The sequence below is a fragment of the Pleurodeles waltl genome, chromosome 3_1, assembly GCF_031143425.1.
Source record: "Pleurodeles waltl isolate 20211129_DDA chromosome 3_1, aPleWal1.hap1.20221129, whole genome shotgun sequence".
Lineage (NCBI taxonomy): Eukaryota > Metazoa > Chordata > Amphibia > Caudata > Salamandridae > Pleurodeles > Pleurodeles waltl.
In genome coordinates, this window is record NC_090440.1 from 934,677,617 (window position 1) to 934,705,099 (window position 27,483).

A 27,483-nucleotide genomic window follows, 5' to 3' on the forward strand; every position below is an offset into this window, starting at 1 on the left:
CTCTATTGGAATTCATAGTTAAATGTTATTGTTACACAAAAGGTTTTTGTATTGACCCATAAATCTGCCTGGCCCAGACCTCCACTACAAGTATTTTATGAACACCCTATGCGAAGCTCTCCTTTGGGTATCTCTTAAAACTATGCATGGTATGGGGGGCCACATGCACCATCAGCCATGACTCACTTTAACATACTTATATGGAACGTGAAATGCAGCATACTCCATCACGTCGTTATTCGGTCTACTCCTACCTGAAGCTTTGCTCCACACACACTGCACTGCTACAAGAAACTCATCTCGTACATGCTGAAAGCTTTAAACTACAGCAGCGAGGGCAGGTATTTGCTACCAACTACTCCACCTATGCTAGTGGGGCGCTCATATGGGTCAAGGCTGGGCCCACATTTGTGGCGGAGGACACGCTTTTAGACCGGGAGGGTGAGAGGGTTGTGTGGGCACTTTGAAGTTGAAAGGAAACACAAGCTCCTTATACTGTCCTGAAGAGGCCTTCAACTATTTAGGCCGAAACACATCGACATCTCTTCTATAAAGAAGTTGCAATTTACCAAGTCAAGATAATGTATTAAACAAGGAAACTTCAACTATATGCCACATTATATGTGACGAAAGTGTGGTAATTGGCGAAAGGTTCTCTACCTTATTCACGGACCAAATAAGCTAGCCTGCATATATTGGTCATTCATTTCTACGAAATGTTTGTAAGGATAAGCGTGGGATATACCTTAATTGTAAATTTGCATTGATCGATTGGAACACATTGCTTGTTGCTTTGATATTGTGAGAAAGCTAATGGTTTGTATCCTTTTTTCTTTCATTGTGTCTGGGGTTATTTTGTAGCAAACAAATCTAAAAGAAATCTCACAATAAGATTAACCTGGTATGATCCAATAATAAGATATTACTATGAAAAAATATGATGTGTACCTATCCCTCTATAGTGCTTTATTTGTTCTTGTATGTATGGCCCAAAACTATATTAGGTAAGGTTGGGCGACCCGTGTTGTATAGAACATCCTGAACTACATTGATGGGAAAAATGTCATCTGGGTCTCTTCTGCAGGAGAAAGAGGCAAAGGGTGACAACAGCTTCCTGGACTTAGGCTTCATAGTGGCAAAACAACTCATCACTTACAGATGGAAATACCTGGAACCTCTACCAGTCACAGCATGGAAATGTTAGATGCTTAACTGGGCGCAAGCAGAAAGCATACCCCTACACAGAGAAGACACACACGGACTGAGAAAATACCCTATCGCTACCTACTGGGACAATATCATGCACACTATGCAATCTATTCATTCGTTTGCACTAAGCGAAAACCTTGATACAATAATCGAACCCTGGGAGCACAGACAACAGCTGTAGGCTGATAACACCTACTATGTCCATTTTGAGGCCCCTCACACAAATTATTTTTGATCATGTTAGCAGCATATATGTTGCATAGTAAACGGCAGATATGAAAGAAAGCAGGTTGGGTGACAGACAGACAAAGGGGTTGTTAAGGAATTATATATATATATATATATATATATATATATATATATATATATATATATATATGAGAGAGAGAGAGAGATATATATATATATATATATATATATATATATATATATATATATAGATCTGCTTCTAATGTCAGCTATATTATTACTGATGACCCGCCTTCATTACTCTTTATTACAGGAGGTGTCATACAATCATTCTATTTGATATGGGAGTGTATGTAATGTGCATACATGATTTGATTTCGGATCTAAGTTCTAGTGCTGTTCATGGCATACTGTCCTTCTGATATTTACATATTGTTGTGATTCGCCTGTATTATTAATGCTGCATGATTAACATATATTGTCCAGATCGCACGTCATTATGATACCCACTGTACACTATGGTACCACCATTTGCTAAGTCTTTGTATTGGAAAATTGGAAAACTTTAATAAACAGATTTAAAAAAAAAAAACTAATCATGGTTTATGAATATTTCTTCCCCCACCCCCCAAAAATACATTACATTTTTTTTTTCCAGTGTTCACAAAACATGTTTTTTGGCAGCGATTGTTATGAAGTACATATTTAATTTAAAGGAGAAGTGATGCCGGGTATATAGTGCCATTAGCTGCGTGCCCAACAGACTTATGTTAGATTAGATTATGTTAGTGTAGAAAGTCTGTGTATTGAACTAGCATTCATCTCATTTTCTTCTCTCACATCTCATTACCTTTCACACACTGTCAGGTCTTTGTCTGGTTTACATGATTATTAATGGATTAAAACAAGTAAGAGGTCTATGTTCCAGTGTTTTAATAAACAAATTCCTAGACATGTTTGCGGGTCATTCACCTACTATTTACTGAATATTGGGACAACGTACTAGCAGTCAGCCCTGCCAACAGTACAATACCTTGTGAAACCTTTAAAATATGGAATTGCACATTAATTTCTAACCCTGCTTTCTAAGGCACTTGAAACTTGATGCTTTAAGCATGCTTGCCACTGCATTTCTGCATTCTTTGCCTGACTTCAATAAGTTGATGCTGTTGTGTGGACATTTATAACTGTCAAGTATCACCATGGCAAATGCCTACTTTAAGTCATTTCTGCCCTTTTAACAGGCATCATGTATTCTGACACATTAAGTTTTATGGTTAACATTGTAACGGTGGGCTCAAAACCGCCAACAGTAAAGCACACTTAGTTCAAACGTGAAGATTACCTGAGATATTACACAGAACAGGATACCTTGCTGCTGTGAATTATGTTAGCATGTGGAAAGCCTTGTGTCAGGCATTATGTTTTCACTAATGTCCCAAATGCATGGTGGCGACAGTTTGTAAGCAGGTGCCTGACACCACACCTTACATTGAATATTTGAAGCCTTGGGTGTTTGGCAGCTGACCAGCTATCAACAGTGACTTGTTAGAAAAGGGGGATGAAGTATCAAGGTGGTTCACCAGTTCTCTGAACGTTAGTAAATGTGATTGCGATAGCACACATTAGCCATGATTCTTATCCAGGCCAGCCATTTCACCAGTTAGTAAAATAAAAAATAAATATATATATATATATATACACACACATGCACACACACACACACACATATATATATACACATACACTGCCAAAAGTTCAAATATGAATTTTATATTGCCAGATTCTTTACATTGTATGAAATAATTCGATCAGACATAACACATGCCTCTTAGCCCTGTAACATTAACCAAGCACACAAAACTAGAGGAACAAAAGGAAGCTAGTAAAATGTTAGCGACATCCCTAAAAAAACAAAGTTCAAGCAGAATAATCTTAGATCAGTCTTCTTTGCTGCTACTTTGCATTTAAAAAGTTACATTTTGTTGGCCTCTAAAAAAGAATTAAAACGGACTATTTTGTCTGACTATTTTAAGTTATCCTAACTTTGCTTGAAAACTATTTTAGCGTTTGTGCAGGTGTTTATATGTTTACACAGATTATGGCTTTTTCCCTTTAGATGGGGTTGTATCAATCATAATAGGTTTAAAACTAAAAAAGGAAATCTTAAGCTCGTCTTGAGATCTAATGAAATGAAATATGCAATGTTTTACCTGGCCAGACTGAAGGTAGATTTTGTTGCAGTCATGGCAGTGGCACTCAAATTTTGAAAAACCTGAGCAATTCACATAAACTATCTCTGATACTGGAATCATAATTGCTGCTGAAGAGAAATACTGGGCCCAAAATGGAGGCAAATGAGACTGAATGAACGTTATTGATGTTTGAGTCACAAGAAACGTCCTGTCGAACAGTATAGGGCAGGAAGTGAAAGAGAGGGACCAATTTATAAATGGCTGCAATGTTCCACGATTCCCTCTTAACAAAGATACTCTGAGCACCATATATCCTTTCTCATAGTACGTGCCGCACCACTAATTTTCTTTGCAGAACTCAGATTTTGGCAGGAATGTAACACCCCTTTGGTGTCACTGTTGTCTTGTTTTGAGGGTGGGGTTTGTTGCTAAGGTGGACAATGTGAAATTGATAGTTTAAGAGATCAGTTTGGGTGGAGGGAGTGGGGTTATCCTTCGGGCAAGTGAGTGCGATGTAACCAATATACAGGCATGCACAGTTAATCCAATACACAACATTTTAATTAGGGTCCTGCAATGTGGTAGGGACCTTACCACATGATTCCACTAGTAAAAAGTTAACTCTTCTATTCAGGAACATAAGGGGCCTGAATTATTTGTAGAAAGGTAGGAAAGTGCTGATATACTTAGATATGCACTGCATAGACATAGCCATACTCCAGGAAACATAACTGAACCCACAATACCCTGCTAACTTTGCTAGGTGATAGGGAAAGCAGAAGTTCTTCTGATCCTATAGTACCCTACTCCTAAGGAGTGTGTATACTAATACTTAGCTCGCTCAATTTTAAGCTGCATATAGAAATTGGAAGACAAACAGCAGATATATTGTGTTGGTAGGGTTACTAAAGAATAACAAGGTAGTGTTGATTAACATGTGTGCCCTATAAACAGAGCCCAAGTTCCTTGATGCCTTTCTTAATATGGTCAGACACATTGGAACCAAGGAGATAATGTGGGGGGGGGGGGCGCTAACCTTCAAACTGGACTGATCCCAAGGAAGGGGATTGCATAATGCTAGATCGCATGAAACAGTATGACACCATGAATATGATGTATCTGATTGTGTGGAGACACTGACACAGCTCAGGCAGGGGACACTCCTTTTACTCCACTTTTCACAACACTATCGCGTATAGACTATTAGTTGGTGACGCAGGAGATGGTGCTGTGGGTACTGGACATTACATATCTGCCATGACTCTCCCAGACCACTTTCCAGTGAAAATTAACATTTTTGTGCCTAATTCCACATTGGAGTTTTTCCTGTGAAGTTCCTGGTGGATTTGGTGTTTCAGAAGGAGGTGCAAATGGCAATGGTATATTTTGTTCAGCAGGATCTTGGAGCCGTAGCACAATATGACACACTATGGGAGGAATTTAAAGTTTGTACATGAGGCATAATGATTGCAAAGCGTACTAGCATCCTGACCAATATCTATGGGCAATTAGAAACAAGCATGTGCAATGCAATAGGTCTTGCATTTTCTTGAGTTAGAGCTATGGCATTGAAAATTCATAACTGGATTCTTCTTGCCACATAAATTGGTCAACCCAGTCTCATAATTTCATCTTCTCCTGCCATGTTTTGGTTGTCACTGGTGGCTACTGACATCAGAAATCACAAGCCCTTCAGATGAGCCGATGGAAAATAAGGCTGGAAAAGTATTTTATTTTCATTTTAACAAAATGAAGTCTTGCAAGCATTCTTGCCTCACATTTAAAAAAAGTTCTAATAAGGTTAACAATAACAAAGCAGACTGAGAAGATTTATGGCCCCAATAAAGGAGATAAGCAATGCCCTGTGTGCGATGTCCTGAGTGCTGGCGGGGCCTGAAGGAGAGACTCCAGATGAGAGGCTAAGCAAGTTTCACAACATTGCTTCTAGTTTTAGCTACATTATACCAGAAAGGGCATATTGTGGCTTTTGTGAGCTAAGCAACCAGGTGTTTTGTTTTTGTTTATTAAAAAAAAAAAAATATATATATATATATATTTTGGGACCCAGAGTTGAGGACAGCACTGGAATAAAGTTAAAACAAATGTCAGCGACATGGGAGGAGGTGGGAGGAATGTAATGCTGCAATATAACCCAGGCAGCTACCAGCCTAGGACACCCTGAGTGAAAAGGGAGCACAAAAGAAAAACACATCAGTAGTCCGTCACAGCAACCGATAAAGAAACCAATCCGGAATAATACAGCCACTGCTCTGAAACAGAAAAAGGAGGGAGAAAAAGGCAGAACTGACCAGTAACGAGTAACAATTTTTAAAGGACACTGCAACCAACAAATGAAATCGCTTTAAGCCTAAGAAGTATACTAAAAGTATGAATGAGGTTGAACGCTTACGCTTGACCTAAAAACAGAACATAAAATTAAAGGGCTGGAGGGTAGAGCCTCAGTGGAGGTTTAAGCCTTACATCGTGAACACAACCCCAGTCCAGGTCCCCACACCTCCTACCTGTGGTTCTAGGGTGCCGCAAGAGGGCCTTTTGGCTCACCAGCCCACACGACCCCCTATGCTCCTGTTAACCCGCTGCTGGGCTTCAGGACCCATAGCAGCCATGTCAGCAGGGATAAGCTGACACCATGGGCTCAGGCAGGACTGAACACCGTGGGAGACCTTTTTCAAAATGGGCAAATCTTGACCTTTTAAGCCATGATTGACCAGTTCAGCCTCCACGATGGCCAGTACCTACCTAATGCAGCACTTACTGGCGCGTTCAGAGACCTCTGGGGAATCTAGGACTCTGATACAATTGCCCACTCACATCTCCAAACCCTGCACACACTCATGAAAGGCTACAAGCTGGTCAGCTGGATGACTAGAGCCCTGACAGCACACACCCAGACCTCACTGCGGAAGTTGAGCGAAAACATGAAAGGTCGAATAAGGCAGGGCTCTCCACAAGAAGGAATGGGCCAAAGTCCCTGCCTACTCAAAAAAGATCTCCTGAAATTCTCAACACCAACTGATCAGTGCTTGCACAATCTGGACAATATGTGTGAGGAAAATGTGGTGTGGCTTTGTCAAGGCTATGATGCTATCCTTTGTCATAATGGGTATTGATAGCTGCAATTAACATATTCTGTCAGTGGTGAACAAATTTGCCAAATATGTCTAGGGTTTTCGTCAGATATGTAAGGCACAGTTTTGAGAAGATTTGGAACTGTAGTTTGCCAATAATGTGGTCTGACTAACATGTTCTGTGGATTCTGCGAGGGCTGGTTGGGTGAGGGATGTCATGTGCAGGTGGTGCGGAATGACTGTGGCAACCCTAAAAATCACTCCTCAGATTTTTATCAACCAGCCAACAAATTAATTTTAAAGAACTAGAACTAGGGTTGCCTACAAGTTCCTACAGAAAATATTCTATACTAATTTAGCAACTTCATTGTTATCTGGATCGGAGTAAAACTGTAGTCACAACTATGGAGATGGAGGTTAATTTCAGGTAAATGATGCTCTTGTTCGCCTCCATTTAAACAAGCATTTGCAATACAATGGGGTCTCGCGTTTGCTCAAGTTAGAGCTATTGGCGTTGTAAATTCCTAACTGGCCTTACTTGCCAAATAAATTAAAAATGTCAAGTAAAGAGTTGACATAAGCAAGTCAATTCAAAGCGCCATGGTCGCCATGAGCATGACCACACGGGAGAGACACAAAAGGAAAAAGAAGTTCACTTGCAGTGAAACATATCAGCAAACGTGAAATTATCCATTCAACAGGGTCAATCCCGAAGGCGGTAACAAAACAGCCCCAAGGTGCGACAAACGTAAAGCATTTACCAATGTCATCAAATGATTTTTGAAAGGTAAGCCCACAAATGAGTGAAAGTGATGGGCTGAGGTGGGTGTGGTTAAAAGCCCACAGACACCAACACATCAGAAAGGCAGCGCCAGCGCGCTGCTATGCTCAACCTAAAAAGAAGCCAAAAAACAACATCAAGCCATGGCTTTCACAAGCTGCATGATTACGAGCACAGAGGAGAACAATAAAACCTGCACAACATGCAACAAGCAAAACAATTACATTTACAACAAAAATGTTTTTTCTTGCATTTTGATTTTTGTGGGTATTTTCTTTTTTTTTTTTTTCATTGTACTTGGGTAGGTTATGTTTAGTAACAATTGAATTGTGTGAGGTTCCTTTATCCCTTATTATAGGTGACAGTGCTCAATATCACTTGGGCAGCATGCCGCACTACAGAAGTACAATAAAAACAAGCATTTTTAATGCAACGGGTCTCGCATTTGCTCGAGTTAAAGCTATTAGCGTTGTAAGGGGAAAAAACGTAGTGCGATCGCACTATGTAAAATGCAGCGCGATCGCGCTGCGTGGAAAACAAACAGATTAAGTAGTCCAGACCCCAGGCTGAAAACATCGAGCCAGGTATGCTTTTGGTAGTTTACTAAACACTGGAAAAGGCCATGGGCGTAGGAAGTGTGGGGGACGCGGGGGATGTATCCCCCCCAGATTTTGGAGGGTGGGGGACACGGGGGACGAAGGTGGGGGGGACAAGGGGACAAAACAATTTCCCCTTTTACATCTATTATTCAGAGGGCCATTAGCGCACAAAAGCGCTATTTATAATAGCCCTGTACCGACCATCCTCCAATCTGATGGTAACAGAATGAAGGTAAGTCAGGAGGCCCCCTGCGCCCTCTGCCCTTTTGTTTGTCCTGTTTACAGCTGTGGGCATTAAGGGTGCTCATGAGAACAAAGGGCACGAGGAGGAGAAGGGTTTTGGATGATTACTGTCTGCATCACCTGCCGCCTTGAAGAGGAGCACTGCAGGAGGCCTTTAAGAGGAGCTGCAGGACAATGAGGAAGATCTAAAGAGGAAACAGAGTCACACTCAGCCTGGTGCCTGCAGGCTAGAAAGGAGACTCTGTGAAACACAATATTTGTATTTGCCTGAGATCACACCAGTTGGTGAAACAGTGAAGTCAAGATTGGGCCCAGATTTTACCTTTGCACACAACAATTTAGCTATTAGAAGGGTATATTTTTCTAACATTTATGTTTAATGTTTTCTTATCTGGGTAATGAAGGGCTTGATTATAGCGCGGCTAACAGGGAGACACCATATTTCATTTTGGGCCGTTATGCCTAGCATTATTATTTATGTTGTTGTTATCATTACATACTTCAGCATATTGAAGTATATTATCTTTTCTCTATCTTTTCTTCACTGTACTCTGAAACAATCTACCCTATGCCACTGCACCCTACACCACTTTTCTCCACTCTGTGCTAATCTACGCCACTGCGATCTATGCTGTACCACTCCACTCTACATCACTCTACTCTGAAGCACTCTACACTACGCCACTGCAATCTATGCTATTCTACTCTAACCATTGTACACTACACCCCTGCACTCTGCCAGTGCACTCTTCACCACTTTACTCAAAACAAATGCACTCTATGGCAATCTACTCTGCACCACAGCACTCTATTCCACTGCTTTCAATGCCACTGTACTCTGCGCCACAGCACTCTAGGCGACTCTACAATACACCACTGTACTCTGCGACCCTCTAACCTGCAACATTACACTCTGCCACTGAACTCCACGCCTATCTACTCTGCACCACTGCATTCAATGCCACTGTACTCTGTCCCACTGCACTCTTTTCTGCACCACAACACTCTAATCTACTCTACTCTACACCACTCCACTGTAGGCACTTCACTCTACTTTGAAATCATCTCCTCTATGACACTGCAATCTACGCAACTCCACTCTATTCTATGCCAGTCCAATCTACCCTGCACCACTCCAATGTACCCTGTGCCACTCCAATCTGCTCTGCACCGCTCTAAGCTACTGCACTCTACATCACTATGCTCCACTCTGCAACAATCTACTCTTCACCACTATGCTGTACTCTGCAGCAATCTACTCTATGCCACGGCACTCTATGCAGCTCTATTCTACTCTGCACCACTGTACTCTAAGCCACTCTTCTCTACTCTGCATCACTCTACATCACTGCACTCTACACCAATGCATTCTGTGCCACTCTACTCTACACCACTGCCCTTTATGACACTCTACTCTGCAACACTGCACTCTGCCACTGAACTATCCTCCTCTCTACTCTGCACCACGGCACTCTACTCTGCACCGTTCAACTATATGCCACTCTACTGCACTCTACACCAATGTACTATATGCCACTACACTCTATGCCACTCTACTCTGCAACACTGCACTCCACCAGTGCACTCTACACAAGTCTACTCTACCTTGCACCACTCCACTCTACCATGCACCGCATCACTCTATGACACATCACTCTGAACCACTGCAATCTATGCTGTGCCACTCCACTCTGCACCCCTCGACTCTTCACCACTCTACGCTACTACAATGTATGCTAAACCAGTGCAGTCTTCGTCAATGCACTCTACACCACTTTACTCAAAACCAACGCACTCTATACCACCACACTCTACACAATCTACTTTGCACCACTGTACTCCATGCCACTTCACTCTAGACCATCCAACTCCACTCTATAACCCTTCACTCGGACATTATACTCCATGATACTAGACTCTGACACTCTATTCCATTAAACTCTAACACTTTCTCCACTCTGTAACTCCCTACACAACTCCCTATACGCCACTCCATTCCACTTTACTCCACTCTATGCCACTTCAATCTACGATACTTTACTCAACGCCACTGCACAACCCTCTATGCCACTCCACTATACAACAATGTACTATGCTCAACAACACTCTACCCAACTTTCTCTATGCTAGTTCACGTTACTTTACTTCACTCTACTCCAGTTCACTCTTATTTACGCCTTTGCACTCTACGACACTCTGCCACTCCACTCTCTGACACTCTATTACACTGTGACACTACTCCACTCTACTACTACTTTATGGCATTGACGCTTGATTAGAGATTCAGATCTCCGTTGATTGCCTTGTCACTCATATGAGACGCGAGTCAGATTTATCTTCGCCGTTTTGGTTACAAGCACTCTGTAACCCTTTTAACTCAAGCTTAACGAATGCTTAGGATGATCCTGATACCTGTCTAGGGGATCAAAATATCGTCGGCCAAAGTACCTTGACTTGAATTTGTGATATTGTACATAAGTTGCCATAAGCAAAGGTACTATGAGCTAATGACTTCTTGATTCACGATTTGAGTCATTCATGTAAAAGTGGGTGTATAAAAGCTTGTAAATCATTATTGTGGATGCTAACCTTGTAGGAAAGTAGCCTCTTTCTAGCTTGGTTACCCCCACATTTGGCCTGTTTGCCAGTGTGTTTGAGTGTGTCTACTGGGATCCTGCTATTCAGTATCCCAGTAGTTATGCTCACTCCCTTAAATTATGGTTGTTGTATACTGGTAACCCAGTATTTCACCCAAGATTGGCATACTGGTGCCCCCTTATAAGTCCCTATTATATGGTACTTGGGTACCCAGAGCATTGGGGTTCCAGGAGATCCCCATGGGCTGCAGCATTTCTTTTGCCACCCACAGGGAGTCCATGCAAAGGCTTCTGCAGGACTGCCATTGCAGCCTGTGTGCATGCACCCTTTCACTGCCAGTTACACTGCACCAGGTAACTTATAAGTCACCCCTATAGCAGGCCCCCCAGCCCTGAGGGCAGAGTGCAGAGTACCTGTGTGTGAGGGCATCCCTGCACTAGCAGAGGTGCCCCCACGACCTCCAGGACCATTTTCCCAGAATTCAGGAGTGCGGGGATGCCATTGTACACGGGTACTGGAAATAGGTCACTCCCTATTCCCAGCTACATAATGGTAACTCTGAACATAGGTATGTTTGATATCAAACATGTTGGAATCATACCCCAAGGCTTTTGCAAGCATTGGTTGTATGATTTCATGCACTCTGGGGGCTCCTTAGAGGACCCCCAGTATTGCCATTCCAGCCTTCTGAGGTCTTCCAGGCAGCCCCAACTGCTGCCACCTCTCAGACAGGTTTCTGCCCTCCTGTTGCTTGAGAAGCTCAAGCCCAGGAAGGCAGAACAAAGGATTTCCTTTGGGGGAGGGCTGTTACACCCTCTCCCTTTGGAAATAGGTTTGAAAGGGGTAGCTTCCTTCCCCAGGCCACTGGAAATGCTTTGAAGGGCACATTTGGTGCCCTCCTTACATAATCCAGTCTACACCAGTTCAGGTACCCCCAGTCCCTGCTCTGGCACGAAACTGGACAAAGGAAAGGGGAGTGACCACTCCCCTGTCCATCACCACCCGAGGTGTGGTGCTCAGAGCTCCTCCAGAGGGTCTCTGAGTTTTGCCATCTTGGATTCTAAGTTGGCAGCGAACTCTGGGAGCATCTGAGTGGCCAGTGCCAGCAGGTGGTGGTGTCAAAGCCGTCCCCTGATAGGTGCTTACCTGTTTAGCTGACCAATCCCCCTTTCAGGGCTATTTAGGGTCTCTCCTTTGGGAGGTCCTTCAGATTCAGATTGCAAGACTCCAGCAGGAATCCTCTGCATCCTTTACTTCACCTTCTCACCGAAGAAACTGCATCTGGACCCTCGAGGAACACCACAAACTGCAACAACGAAGCAAAGACGACTTCTGCAACATTGTAACTTCAGCTCCTGCCAGCAACTGCAGCTGTTTCCCGGTCGTGCATCCTCAGAGAAGAGCCTTTCTTCAGTCTGCACCAGAAGAATGGATGAATCTCCCTTGGAGTGAAGGAGTCACTCCCCTGCTTCAGCAGGCACCTCTCTGCAACGATGACCATCTGCATGGGTCCCCTCTCCTGACGAGTTGCATGGATCCTGCATCACGGGTGGTAGAATGAAGTGGTCCTGACGTCCTACTGTCCAACTTTGGTGGAGGTAAGAGCTTGCCTTCTCACGCAAGACAGTACCCTGTGCACCACGTTTTTCAGTTGCCAAGGCGTGTGGCATCCTTCTATGAAATTCTTTGTGCACAATGTAGCTCCGGCCCCCAGCACTCCTTCCTGAGATGCACAGCTTCCTGAGTGCTTCTCTGGAGGCGTGGGATCCTTTGTTTTTGTGCTGCGTGGGCCTCCTTTTGCAACTCCTTTGTCTCCGTGCTGGGGGACTCCTGTGTGCGCTGGTTGGTATTCTGTGGGCTCTCTGAGTTGCTGAGAGCCCTCTCTGACTCCTCCTCCTGGGTAGAGTCCACCAGGTCCCTCCTGGTCCCGGGCAGTGCCATTTTCCGCTAACCATGAGCTTTTCGTGTGCCAAGGCTTGTTGGTGGAATCCAGCGATGCAAACCAGACTGCAATCATCCATCCTGTGTGGGATATCATCTGCACCAACCACGAACCCGCTTCCATCTTCTTGGGTGCATTACTGACTGTTGTTCTATACCAGTGGTTCTTCTTTTGCACCTTGATTCGGGTTAGAAGGGGCTCCTGTCCTCCCTGGACTCTTCTCTGCTTCTTGGACTTAGTCCCATTCTTCCACAGGTCTTTAGGTCCAGGAATCCACCCTTTGCGTCTTGAAGTATCTTCTGGTTCATGCATTTTCTTCTTTCTCGTGTTCTTGTGTGTTCTAGGAAAGTTACTGTGATTTACTCCTGCTTTCCTGGGCTCTGAGGTGGGTTCTATTACTTACCTTTGGTGTTTTCTAATACTCCCAGCGCCCCTCTACACACCACACTTGCCTAGGTGGGAAACCGACATTCGCATTCCACTTTCTTAGTACATGGTTTGTGTTTCCCCTAGGCCCATTTCTAACCATTTTCCCTAATTGCACTGTTTTCTAACTGTTTTTATTGCTATTGCTGCATACTAGTGTATATAATTGGTGTATTACTTACCTCCTAAGGGAGTATAATCTCTATGGTATTTTTGGCATTTGTGTCACTGAAATAAAGTACCTTTATTTTTGGAACACTGAGTATTTTCTTTCATGTGTGTGAGTACTGTGTGACTACAGTGGTATTGCATGTCTCCTAGATAAGCCTTGGCTACAGCCACCCCTAGAGAGCCTGGCGTCTAGACACTGCCTACATTTCACTAATAAGGGATAACTGGACGTGGTATAAGGTGTAAGTACCATAGGTACCCACTACAAACCAGGCCAGCCTCCTCCAAACCACTGTACTATACAGGTTACTTTTTAAATTTTTCTTGTAATTGGCGACATTGGGTCATCCAGATAACTTGTGTAATGCCCGAATACCAGTCTTTCTCGATTTCCTGTGTTGATGTTTTCCCACTACATTTGATCTTTTATATCTTGATTGAATAAATGCATAAAACATTCCATTTGCATACTACTTTAATATCATTGTTTATGGGAGTGGTGTTGCATTTTTTTCAAGGGACCCCTGTTCCTTTAAAATTAAGTTTACTGCTCCATTCTAGGACACTCTACTTACTCCATGATACTACGCTACACCAGTCGATGACACATCATTCTCCTTTATGCCATTAACTTTGAGCCATGCTGAATAGTAGTCTCACTAGTGTACAGCATAGCTAAAACACATTGGCAAAGGCAATAGAACTTGCATAGGCGAGACCTATTGGCTTTGCCAATGCTTGTTTAGAAGGTATGACCTTTAAGGTGACTTGCAATATCCTTATGTACACAGGGGGTATTTTACTCCATAAAATACATGGTCACACCACCAACTTTCCCACAAACCACTTAAAACCTTAGTGCATAGCTTCTGTCATTCCAAGCTATTAAAGTAGAGCAGAAGAAAGAAAAGCAACATTACATTTTTTGCTTTAAACAGCTGTATTAATTATGCTCTGTGACCTGATCTGCCTTTTACCTTGGCTGCTAGCTCTGGCAGAAGGCATTGTAATGTCAGAACTTGACTGTAATAACCCTATCCTAGTCATTTTCTGATGCCTTTTCTTTATAATCAGTAAATGTCTTTTCTTTACACGTTGTGACTTGGTGCATCACAAACAGCCGTTTCTAAATAAATTAGTGACTGCAGTTTATACAGAGATTAGAGAATCCATGTTTATATAGACTGTAAATCCAAGAGCTTCTTCAGTTGAAATGCTCCTAGTTATGACTGATGTGGAGCTGAGCTTCCCAAGATCACACACAGGAGTAGAAGTGTTATTAGAACTATGATTTCCGAGCACAGTTTACAGCTGTTGTACCTAATCGTTTTTGATCTCTCCAGTGCGGTTCCAATTGGCATGAGGCGAAGGGCATGATGGGTGTGGGGCGCAAAGGGTATGTTCTTCCTTTTAACTCTCCTACCTTGATTTGCTTGGTGCATGAAGATGCAAGGTTAATCAACATGTTGTTTTCACATTTGAGTTAATTACTTTGTGAATGTAAATAACAATAAAAGATACTTTCAGACTGTGAAAACATGCCTTCCTTTCTCCCTATTTCACTTCCAATATATATGATTGTGTATATTTATCGGAGCCTGCAGGTCGTAAACAACGAGCGATTTGTATAGGGTTGATTGAAAGTCCCCAAGGCTGTCCCTGTCCCCCCCAGAAATTTATTGTCTCCTACGCCCCTGGAAAAGGCATAACGTATGCATGCCTTTCACAAATAAAAACAAGTGGATTTTAAAAGGCAAGCCCAGAACCAATGTAAGTGACTGACGTGCCAAGGGCGTGGTTTGAAGCCCAAAGAGAGATCACAGAATGGACTGAGCGTTTTGCGCTCGCCCATAAAAACGGCAGTCCCGAATCCCAACGTACCTACCCCTCTCTTATGGATACAGATTTTACGATTTTTGGGAACCCACAAAGATGTCCATAAGTGTTCCAGTCGCAGATTTTTTGCCGAGCCCTTAGAAAAACTTCGTATTTTTCGCATTAAAATGTAAAACTCATTGAACACGAACATTTTCAGATGATAAACTATGCGGCACTAGTGAGTTTACACTAGCCTTCTCTCCAGAGGGAAATGCATTTTTCCCCAATGGGGGAAGTCTCTTCCACTTCACCCCTACCGATTTCGGGGGTGCTGGCTTCGCACCTTTTATCGGACCTTTCCCATTACTCTGAAGATGTCAGAAAATCATTTCACTTGCAGGGTATTTCGCTCCAGAACAACCACATCACACTCACAGGAGAAAAGGCAAAGCAGGTAAATCCTTTCATGCGTACTAAAGAAAAACGTTTCTAAACTGGCAAAGTTGTTTTGCGCAAAAAAAAAAAAAAAAAAAAGGCTACTTACCTGTGCGCGCCATTTTTTCATGAACTCACTCAAATAACTGTGAATAGGGATCATTTTGCCTTTAGAAACATAGTGGGGAAAACAATCCTTACTGGACAGCCACAAATGAAGGAGCATGTAAGATACTTTTCGTCTTGCAATAAATCAAATTTGTCTTGCGCCTGAAAGGCCTTCAGGAAGAGTAGTTCTATATTTGACCTGGTTATAACAAATGCCATTGTTCTGCAATGGCCCAAGCCCACCCACCATGCTAAACATGCTTTTCAAATGCTGTTATTTACTGCAGTGAGTAACAAAGCTTATTTTTCATATTCGTGGTCTCGCACTGTACACTCCTGGAGCTGGAGTCTGCCTCCTTTGTTAACACCACAATTCGAAAAGCGTGCTCACAATAGTGCGTGGGCTTAGAACACATACCCAACACAAAATTGACGCAGGAAATCTCTACGACAGAACCATTCCCGATCCCCCCACAATTATCACAAAAAAGAAACGTTCTGTGGGGCATACCTTGCACTGAAAAATCTCGGTCCAGCCTCTAGGAAGCATCCATGTTCTGAGCACAGAAAAGGGGCATCCGCTTGTCGGCTCTTAGCTGGTGAAAGAACAGTTTGCACATTAGAAACTGCGCAGCAGCGATTCGAAGGCTTAATTGAGTGAGCGGCTCTGTGGGTGGAAATAGCAAAAATAGAAATGCTAAGAATTTAGAATGAGTTCTTCCTTATGAAGCAGTCTACTACGTAGTGCAGGAAAGATACGAAAACATGAGGTTACAAGTATGTGTCCCACCAGGGACAAAAGTTGAACTTGTTCAGTCCCTACTGCAGTGGCTAAGTTACTGGTCGAACCAAGGGACAGGGAACATTCCAGACAGACAGACAGACAGAGAGACAGACAGACAGACAGACAGACAGACAGACAGACAGACACACACACACACACACACACACACACACACACACACACACACACAGTCTCGGGCCTTCGCTTTACATAGGTGTACTCACACACACGGTTTACCCATCAGTGTTAGTTTCTACAAATTGTAAGAAACTGTATTATTATTTGGGGGTGAACCCTTAAAGTCATAGAATTAACCTATGCTCAATCTACTGGTAGCTATTGCACAGTGCAGAATACTTAACCCCTTCGCTGCCCGGCCTTTTCCCCTCAGGTGCCAGGCCTTTTTTTGGCTATTTGGGGCAGTTCGTGCTTAGACCCTCATAACTTTTTGTCCACATAATCTACCCATGCCAATTTTGCATCCTTTTTTTCAAACATCCTAGAGGTACCCAGAGTTTGTGCTCCCCCCCCCAAGGAAGACCAAGAAATTAGCCAAAATATAGCAAAAAATTCATTTTTTTCAACAAAATGGGAAAAAGGGCTGCATAAGAAGGCTTGTGTTTTTTTTCCCCTGAAAATGGCATCAACAAAGGGTTTGTGGTGCTAAAATCACCATCTTCCAAGCGTTCAGGAACAGGCAGACTTGAATCAGAAAAACACATTATTCAACACAATTTTGGCATTTTACTGAGACATACCCCATCCCCATTTTTACTATTTTTTGTGCTTTCAGCCTCCTTCCACTTAGTGACAGAAATGGGTATGAAACCAACGCTGGATCCCTAAAAGCTAAACATTTTTGAAAAGTAGACAAAATTCTGAATTCACTAAGGGGTTATTTGTGTAGATCCACCAAGGTTTTCCTACAGAAAATAACAGCTGAAATAAAGAAAATTGAGGTGAAAAAAAACCAGCCATTTTTTTCCATGTTTCACTCTAACTTTTTCCTGCGATTTTTGAAAGCAATATACCATTACGTCTGCTGGACTCTTCTGGTTGTGGGAATATATAGGGATTGTAGGTTCATCAAGAACCCGAAGTACCCAGAGCCAGTAAATGAGGTGCACCTTGCAATGGGTTTTCATTGTATACCGGGTATACAGCAATTCATTTGGTGAAATATAAAAATAAGTATCAAGGAAACCTTTGTACTTCCAAAATGGGCCCACAATAAGGTGTGAGAAGTAGTGGTTATTTGCACATCTCTGAATTCCGGGGTCCCCATGCTAGCATGTGAATTACAGGGCATTTCTCAAATAGACTACTTCTTTACAACCTGTCTTACATTTGGAAGGAAAAAAATGTAGAGAAAGACAAGAGGCAAAAACACTTGCTTTTCTATTCTGTGTTTCCCCAGCTCTCCTGATAAAAATGGTACCTCACTTGTGTGGGGACGCCTAGTGCCCGCGACAGGAAACGAAACATGAACACATCGCACTTGTACATTGAAATGTGACGTGTGTTTTGCAAAGTGCCTAGCTGTGGATTGTGGCATCTAGCTCTGCTGGCACCTAGGGATACCTACCAACCCTGAGCATTTTTTTTAAACTAGACACCTAGGGGAATCAAGGATGTGGTGACTTGTGGGGCTCTCACCAGGTTCTGTTACCCAGAATCCTTTGCAAACCTATACATTTGGCCAAAAAAAACAAAAAAAAAAAAACACTTTTTCCTCACATTTCGGTGACAAAAAGTTCTGGAATCTTAGAGGCGCCACAAATTTCCATCCACCCAGCGTTCCCCCAAGTCTCTCGATAAAAACGGTACCTCACTTGTGTGGGTAGGCCTAGAGCCCGGGACAGGAAATGCCCCAAAACACTATGTGGACACAATAAAATTATCAAATACAAAACTAATACAAAACTACCTGTTGTTGCAGTGGTGGAGGGGACGGCACCTGGTTTTTGGTACTGGGCTCAGCAAACATCTAGGGAAACCTACAAAACCCAAACATTTCTGAAAACTAGACACCTGAGGGAATCCAGGGAGATGTGACTTGCATGGATCTCCTAGTGTTTTCTTACCCAGAATCCTGAGCAAACCTCAAATTTAGCTAAAAACAAAAATCATATTTTTCCCACATCTCTGTGTGGGATCACCGCACCGGCACAAATTTTCTACCACCCAACGTTCCCCTGAGTCTCCTGGTAAAAATGATACCTCACTTGTGTAGGTGGGCCAAGTGCCTGTGACATGTCAAAAATAAGGGGGAACCAAAGCGGGTCCAAAAGGGCAGTTTGGAAAGAAAAAAAAAACATTTTTAGGCTGAAAAGTGGGGCAGATTTAATAGATGCGTCAATGTTTGATGGTAGGAATTTTGTGGATTATTGCAGATGCCAGAAGGTTCCATCACAAAAATGTGGGAAAATGTGTGATTTCCATCAAAGTTAGAGGTTTGCAGGGCATTGTGTGTAAGAAAGTGGTGTGGGGTGCATGTGAAGTACACCACCCTGGACTCACCCAGATGTTTAGTTTTCAGATGTGTCTAGGTCTTGTGGATTTTTCTACATGGCAGCGTCCCAAAGTCCAAAAAGTGCAGCCCTCACCATTCCAGCTGGGACGATTTTGAGAGTTAAACAAGCTCTCATGGCCCAAATGTAAAACCAAAACCCCAAATAATCAAATGTTCTCTTGTGCCTAGTGGTTCCTGCCCCCCCCTTGGGGGCAGATTGGCCTAAAATAAATAGGCCGATCTGCTCCCAAGGGAGGCAGAAATGGCCTAAAAATATTTTCCCCCCCAGGAGAGCGACCCTTGCCTAAGGGGTCGCAATCCACGTCTTAAAAAAAAAAAAATAATCATCCTTGGTGCCTAGAGGTTTCTGCCCCCCTTGGCAGATTGGCCGAATTACAATAGGCCGATCTGCCCTGAAGTGGGGCAGAAATGACCTTAGAATAAATTGCCCCCGTAGGAAGCAGCCCTTGCCCAAGGGGCCGCTCCCCTTATGTGTAAGTAAATAAAAAAACTAACATCCGGGTGTCTAGTGGGCATTTCTACATCAAAGGAAAGGAAAGACCTTACCTTTGATGCCTCTCTCGCCCCCGCCACATGATCGGAGGAGAAATGCGATCCGGGGGCAGCCTCTGATGAGATCAGCGTGCTGATGTCCCCACAGGGGGGCGGGTGGAAGGGGAAGTGATTCCCCTCCCATCCCTTCTCTGAGGGCGTGGAGGCGAGGCTCATAGGGGAGCCCATGAGCCGGTCCAAGGACTTAACAGTTTCATCCTTGGCGCCTCAGCGCCGCAGCCAAGGACATAACCATTACTTCCTTGGCTGCGAAGGGGTTAACGTAGGGCAACATGTAAAGTATTTATGCAGTAACAAACCAGTACTAAAGTCAGAATGCAGAACAATAAAAGCCCTAGACCCAATTGCTAAAAGAGAGTAAAATGTAATAAACAAAATGACAGCTAAATAATAAAAATTCAAAAAGAACCGGAGATATGAACTTCAACCACTTTAAAGAGAAATCGACTCCAAAAGCACAATGCTCCAATGATAGCCAACAGTTGCGGTAAACAAGGACCTACATACAATTTGAGTCTACTGCAATGGAGGACGAGTAGAATACATACACCAGGTTTGTCCTGGTAAAAGATTTTATCTTCTGACTTAGTACTTAAAGCGCCAGTCCAACACAGCAGTAGATTTCTAAAGCCCTCTAGGACCTCGTGGGAGGCACTTAGAGATTTACAGGGTGGCAGATAGAGGCTAATAGCATAGTCCAGCTGCAAATGGTCAGCAGTGTTCTTCCAGGTAGCTTGTCCAGGCCTCTTGTAGCTTGTTGTATCCCAGTAGCTGAACAGGAGATCAGCTCTATGACCTTAGGAGGCCAATGCTTTGCCCAGGGTACAAGAGGGAGTAGTTCCAGCCCTGCAGGGTTGCTCTTAGGTCACAGACAGGAGGTCCTATTCTCTACTGAGCTTTTAAAGCTCCAGGACTTACTCTGAAGTTGGTGCCTGTAGATGCCACATTTACGCCTGGCAATAGCTAGTGGAGCGGAATGACTCCTGGGTGCACCATAATTAATAGGGTAAAACACTGCAGGGCCAACTCTACCCACTTCTGGCATTTTCAAGATGGCTAAAGTCTTTGGCCACACTAAACTCTGGCTCGGAGTGCTGGGGTTGTGTGGGGATATAGGATGGTAATCCTAGTGTTTTCCCACACCTACCACTAAAATCTAGTTTGATGCAGCCATGGTACACACAAAAACCCACAGAAAAATCTGGTGGGATACAAGCAGAGTTCTTCAGCAACTGTCCAGTCAATCCACAAGAATTGCCTTGGCATCCTGTTCTCTCCCCTTTTCAAGTGTGCTCTTAGTGTTATATGTGAACTTAGCATGCAACACTGTTGTGTCAAAAAAGTGCTGCCCACATCCCTCATCATTTGTTTGGAGTTCAGAGGAGTTCTCACTGACCATTCAGATCAGCCTATTGCATTTCACACACATTCACACCAATTCAAAGCTAAATACTGTCTGAAAGTTAGCATTAATTAGCTTTCCAACAGTTCAGTCAGGTAAATGGTAATTTTCAACAAGTTACTTTGCGAAAATATTAAAAATCAGACTTCCCAATTGAATTTGATTTTTGATAACCAATAGAAGAGTTGTCTAAATATTTTTCTAGTTGTGCCTTAATCCCACAATACAGTATTAATATTTTAATATGTATTCTGCTTTTCTACATAGGACAGCAATGTAAGCCTCAGCGAAAATAGCTTCAAGCGCTAGTCACTGTAGGAACTGCCTTGGGGTTAACAAGGCCTACATGGGAGGTCAGTAAAATTTTTAAAAAAGGTTTTAACCTGTCACAAAAGGTTATTTTGACAGGTTGAATTTCAGTTTTTACACTGCTACATTCAGTCTACAATTGTAGGCCTGACGCCATGTTTGCATCACTATGTAACTTCCATGTCCTGCGTACGCCATGTATCTAATAATAGCGTCTTCTTGGTAAATTAAATATAAATATATAAATCAATTAGGAATATGCAAATTCAGTCATGTTTAAAGGGGGAGCGAAGGCATTTTACTACTGGTTAGCAGGGGTAAAGTACACAGAGTTCTAAAGACAGCAAAAATATAGGGTCTCGCAAAAGGCGAAAAATTCAGGGTGATCACGCAGAAAAGCAGATTTCCCACACAAATATTTTCAATTAACGAGGCCTCCTTGAGTACACAAACCACCCACGTCTGAATAGATCCCCAACAATGGCTTCTTTCTCCTTCCTTCTGGTTTTGTGTAGAAGAATGTCATGTCATCTGATTTATAAGAATGTATTTTATTTTATTGATAGGGTTAGCAAATCATCACTTTAAACCAGTTGTACTTCATCCATATCACAATCATCTAACACGTGTTTTGCAGGAAACCACTTTCTCAAGACAGTCAAATTTTTCAATCTTGTCTTTAGCATCTTAGTCCCAGATTTTGTTCCCTAAATTTTACCATCATGGTCTTGAATAATAGCACCAGCTGATCTGCATCATGCGAGTGCTGTATTATGAGTCTGCTTTAAAATTTCAAGACAGAGCACATAATGATAAATCCCCATAGACTTTAAATGGGTTTTTCAAGAAATAATTTCTGAACTTTACAAATACTGGAACTAATTAAACTATCTTTGGTGCAAATCCAGACTACCATCATAAAACCTTAAATATCTAGGAATTAGGTGTTAAAGACAATAATGAGAATTAGGATTCTGTTGAGCAATGTCTCTGTTAAAGGTTCCTTGAACTACAACAGCAAATCATTCTAACATTTTCCACACAGCACTCACAGGAACAGTCACAAGCTTCTCTTCTCCAATTAGGACCCTTGTTCATCCAAACTCTGTGTTTCCATTTCATAGCACTCCTCACAAGATGAAAATAACTACAGGTAACACTCAAGAAGAAGACCTCACATGTGAACCTTCTACGGTCCCTCAGCATGCTCCATAAAAAGCTGTCTTTGCTCCTGCCAAGTCATAGACCTCACACAGTTCATACCTTCTCTCTATTTTGTTTTGCCATGGCTTTTACAAAACGTTATTGTAGGAGAAACGGATTTGCTCCTCTTTATCCTTAGAAAAAAAGGAAGGGCTTGGCTAAAAGCAGAAATAATTTCTGGTCTCAGAAACCCACACTGCTTCAGCAGTCTGAGGAACTTAAGCGAGCTACTTTGTGTATGGATGTGTTCTTTGTGAAAGGGCAGAACACCACCACTCACAGACAAGTTACCCAATGACTGAAGTGGGCTGAACCACTGCCTCATGTTGTCTACAGTAGTGGGAGGAAGAAATATGTTAATGACATAGACCAATGGATGAAAAGGGCTGGATGAAACTCGGTCTAAGGAAGTATATTAGCCGTGACCCTTCCATTTTAAAGAAAATAATATGTATGCCACTAGAGCTAAAAAGTGACTGTGCACACTAGAATGCATTACAGTACCTTTTCCTCCTCAAATGGAACTTTACAAAAAGGGTGGTGGGGGAGACAGCAACAAAGATACAAGTCCTGGCAGAAGCAAAAACACAGTCATAACAGGTTCCTTGAACACCAGACAATCATTACCACTGGGTGTTGTCATGGGCAACTTCCAACTGTAACATTTATCCGATTATCATGATGCAACTTATCTTGCCCAATATCTAAGGTGTCATACTTTGCTCGATGCACTATCATCTACATTAGGCACCCACTCCATGTTCGCGCAGTCAAGAACTCCCAGCCTGCCAATCAAACTTCCAGCTTTGTCACCTTCCTGCTTAAGTGCTCCTCTCAATGTATCCTCTTATTCTACTCATTTATGCCTCAAAGGGGCTGAAATGATCAGAGCCATCTCTGATCCACCCATTAACACTACAATATACGTCACATTACTTGACACAACTGCCATTCATGCATGCATGAAGCCCACATGGCCTTCTTACACAAGTAAACAGCACAACATGTCCACACTTTTTATAAAATTAGCTAGAAGATTAGGCTCCATATCAATATACATTACAACCAGAGAAATACACACTGTGCTTCAGCCCATCTTATGTACAGTAAGCAGCCCAGCAGTGTTTCATCATTAACATCCATTCTTTGGGCTTCACGCTCTCCCACCAGATCCCTAGGTTAAATAGTGTTACTCCCCACCCCCACCCCCCCGAAAGCTGCATGAACATTTTCATGGCCATGTCCAAGTTTTTCAACTTCTCATGGTTATAGATAAATATCTGATAAATTGAGCTCCCAAGTCTCTATGTCTGGATTGAGTTTTTTATTCTCGGGTTATTTGTAACAGGCTGATCAAAATGGCCAGGAATGTATACAAGTCTCCTGAAATCTGATTATATAAAGTCTAACAGGTTATCATAGAGGTGGAGTCTATATTTAGCAGCCACATTGCTAAATGTCTCATTCTAACAGGCTATATAAGTATTTCTGGAGTAATTTTCTCTCCCAACCATCTGGGCCACTTTTCCATCCACCTAGGTATTTGTTCTTCTTTTGCAATACAGAAATTTTGTTAATGTCCAGAAATCATCAACAGGCCTTTTTCTAACAATGTTACACATATCTGCGGTAAGCTGTCCAATACAAAAACATTCTGTTTCTTGTTTTGACACTCAAATCTGTAGTACCTGTAAAAATCATTCTGGGATATTAAACTCCCCCGTCATCTGCTGGTACATTTTAAATGACCCATCAGCATATAGCTGATGTAATACAAGTGCACTGGGCCATGGCAACACACGGGGGATTTGCATTGTAGTATCTACAGCATACCAGACTGATATATTTTAAAAACATCCAACTAACATGACTATATATCTCAGCATATCTTCCCATACGTGTCCCAGATCAGATATACAATGTTTTTTCACATGCTTATGGTGTTGAATATGGTAGGAGTGCCTTCATAGTGTTAGGTAGGCACTTTACTCATCATAGCCCTGACATGAACCAGAAAGCTATCCTACTCCAAGAATTTCATTAGCCGCCTAAAAATTGCTGCCCAATATTACATTTGGAAATTAGGAAGAGCCCATCCACATCTCTTCACTGGCAGTTGCAGGTACCTTAAAGAACGTCATGCCCTTCACCATTACCTTATGAAGGAAGTGATGATAGCATCTAATTGTTTGAAGATTATAGGTGGGAGATAAATGGGTGATGCCCTGAACAACTACAGAAGTATGGACAGCATGGTCATTTTAATAATGCTAATACTGTAAAGAATAGAGATGGGGACCACCACCCACTTATTTAATAAGCACTGGCAAAGTCAATATGTCTCGCCTATACAAGAGTTTCTGGCTTGGCAATGTGTTTTGCCATGTTCTACACCACTGTGGCCGCTGTTCGGTATGTCTAAAAGTTAGTGGTGGGAAGTGTCAGTGGAGTGGGGGAGTAGTGTCGTGGAGTGGTTCTGTTGGAGTACAGTGGAGTAGAGGAGTGGAGTCAGAGCTACAGAGTTGTACAGTGGAGTGGTGTAGGGTGAAGTTGAGTTCAGTGGAGTGGATTTAGGTAGTGGGCTGGATTGGACTGGAGCAGAGTTGACGGGGTTAGGGTAAAGTGGAGTGGATTGAGTGGACTGGGGTGGATTGGAGTGGGGTAGATTGAAATGGAATGGGGTAGATTGAAATGGGTGAAGTGGATTGGAGAAGGGTGGATTATATTATATTGGGGTGGGTGGACTGATAGGACTGGGTGGGGTGAATTGGATTGTGGTGGGTTGGAATGGATTTATGGGTTTGGGGTGGGGTGGATTTATGGGTTTGGGGTGGGGTGGATTTATGGGATTGGGGTGGGGTGGATTTATGGGATTGGGGTGGGGATGACAGGGCGAGCACGGGGTGGACAGGGCTAGAACTGGAGTGGGGTTGAATGAACTGGGGTGGGTTGGACTGGACTAGATTGTATTGAGGTGGATTGGAGTGGGGCGGCGTGGATGGTGTGAGTTGCATGACATGGACTGGATTGAGGTGGGGTGGACTGAAGTGGGTGAAGTGGATTGAGTGGTGTGGAACTGAGTGGGATGAACTGGATCTATATGGGGTGAATCGGATTGGAGAGGGATGGATTGGACTGGTGTAGATCGGATTAAGGTAGTTTAGCATGGGGTGGACTGGACTAGATTAGGATGGATTAAGCTGGACTGGACTGGGGTGGAATATTGTGGAACTGGAGTGGGATGGATTAGAGTAGGGTGGGTGGACTGGAGTGAGTAGATGGGATTGGGTAGGACTGTACTGGAATGGATTTGTGTGGGATGGTTGGACTGGAGAGGGATGGTTGGATTGGAAAGGAATGTGGTGATTTGGACTGGAGTGGGTTGGATTGGAATGGGGTGGAATGGACTGGAGTGGGGTAGATTGTATTGCAGTGCAGAGGGGTGACTGGACTGGTTTGAGGGGGACTGGACTGAAGTGGTGTAGATTAGTCTGGGGTGGATTGGATTGGTGTGGGGTGGACTGGGGTGGGGTGAATTGGGATGTAGTGGGGTGGATTGGATTGGAGTGAGCTGGATTGGAATGAGATGGATTGTTTTGGTATGGAGCGAGGCAGATTGTTTTGGTATGGAGCGAGGCAGATTGTTTTGGTATGGAGCGAGGCAGATTGTTTTGGTATGGAGCGAGGCAGATTGTTTTGGTATGGAGCGCAGGAGATTGTTTTGGATTTGAGTATACTGTTATGGATTGAGTCGGGCAGATTGGAGTGGGGCTGACTGTTTTGGATTGGTGTGAGGCAGATAGTTTTGGATTGGTGTGAGGCAGATAGTTTTGGATTGGTGTGAGGCAGATAGTTTTGGATTGGTGTGAGGCAGATAGTTTTGGATTGGTGTGAGGCAGATAGTTTTGGATTGGTGTGAGGCAGATAGTTTTGGATTGGTGTGAGGCAGATAGTTTTGGATTGGTGTGAGGCAGATAGTTTTGGAGGGTGTGAGGCAGATAGTTTTGGAGGGTGTGAGGCAGATAGTTTTGGAGGGTGTGAGGCAGATAGTTTTGGAGGGTGTGAGGCAGATAGTTTTGGAGGGTGTGAGGCAGATAGTTTTGGATTTTAGTGGTGCACATTGCTTTGGATTGCTGTGAGGCAGACTTGTTTTGATTGGAGTGAGGCTGATGGGTTTGGATGGAGGTGGAGTATATTGGAATGGGGCAGATTGTTTTGGACTGGAGCGGGCAGGTTGTTTCAGACTGGACTGTGGCAGATTGTTTTGGATTAGTGTGGGGCGGACTGGAGTGGGATAGATTGTTTTGGACTAGAGTGGGTGAGGATGTTTATATTGGAGTGGGCAGATTGTTTTGAATAGGAGTAGGGCAGACTATTTAGGATTGATGTAAGGCAGATTGTTTTGGATTGGAGGGGGCAGATGTTTTTGGTGTGGGGCAAATGGTTTTGGATTGGAGCAGTGCAGGTTGCTTTAGACTGGAGTGTGGCAGATCTGAGTGGGGTAGGTTGGGAGGATTGGAGTGTGGATTGGAGTGAATTGGGGTGAGTAGTTTGGATTTGAGTATGGGTGATCTGGGGTGGACTGGGGCGGAGTGGATTGGACTGGGGTGTGCTGCATGGTTATGTGTTAAAGCATAATTTGTGAAATTACACGTAAGAAAGAAAACAAACAATGTCACTTTGCAATATTTGGGACAAGATAATAATCATCTTCTGAGAAGAGAGCCCACAGATGAGAAGACTGCCCACGAGCAAAAACAAAACATGAATGCAAAGTGAGAAAAGACCTGGCAAAATTAAAGAAACAAGTTAACCAAACAAAATAAAATTTGCACTATTGTTTTCCATTCTGGGAACGTTTTTGTCAGTCACACACCTTCTGTTTGTAGGGCCCTAG

The 27,483-nt window shown here is 43.1% G+C and overlaps 1 protein-coding gene across 2 annotated transcripts in view; it reads right to left on the reverse strand.

The window, feature by feature from the left end:
- The window catches only part of MTFR1L (mitochondrial fission regulator 1 like), a 152,076-nt gene that overhangs the window by 98,166 nt on the left and 26,427 nt on the right, over positions 1-27,483 (reverse strand). The window contains exon 2 of one of the 2 annotated variants that reach the window (XM_069223945.1): positions 16,315-16,470. The gene's annotated coding sequence lies outside the window, so the exon portion shown is untranslated. The remainder of the gene's footprint in view (positions 1-16,314; positions 16,471-27,483) is intronic. The other variant, XM_069223946.1, reaches the window with a different exon arrangement.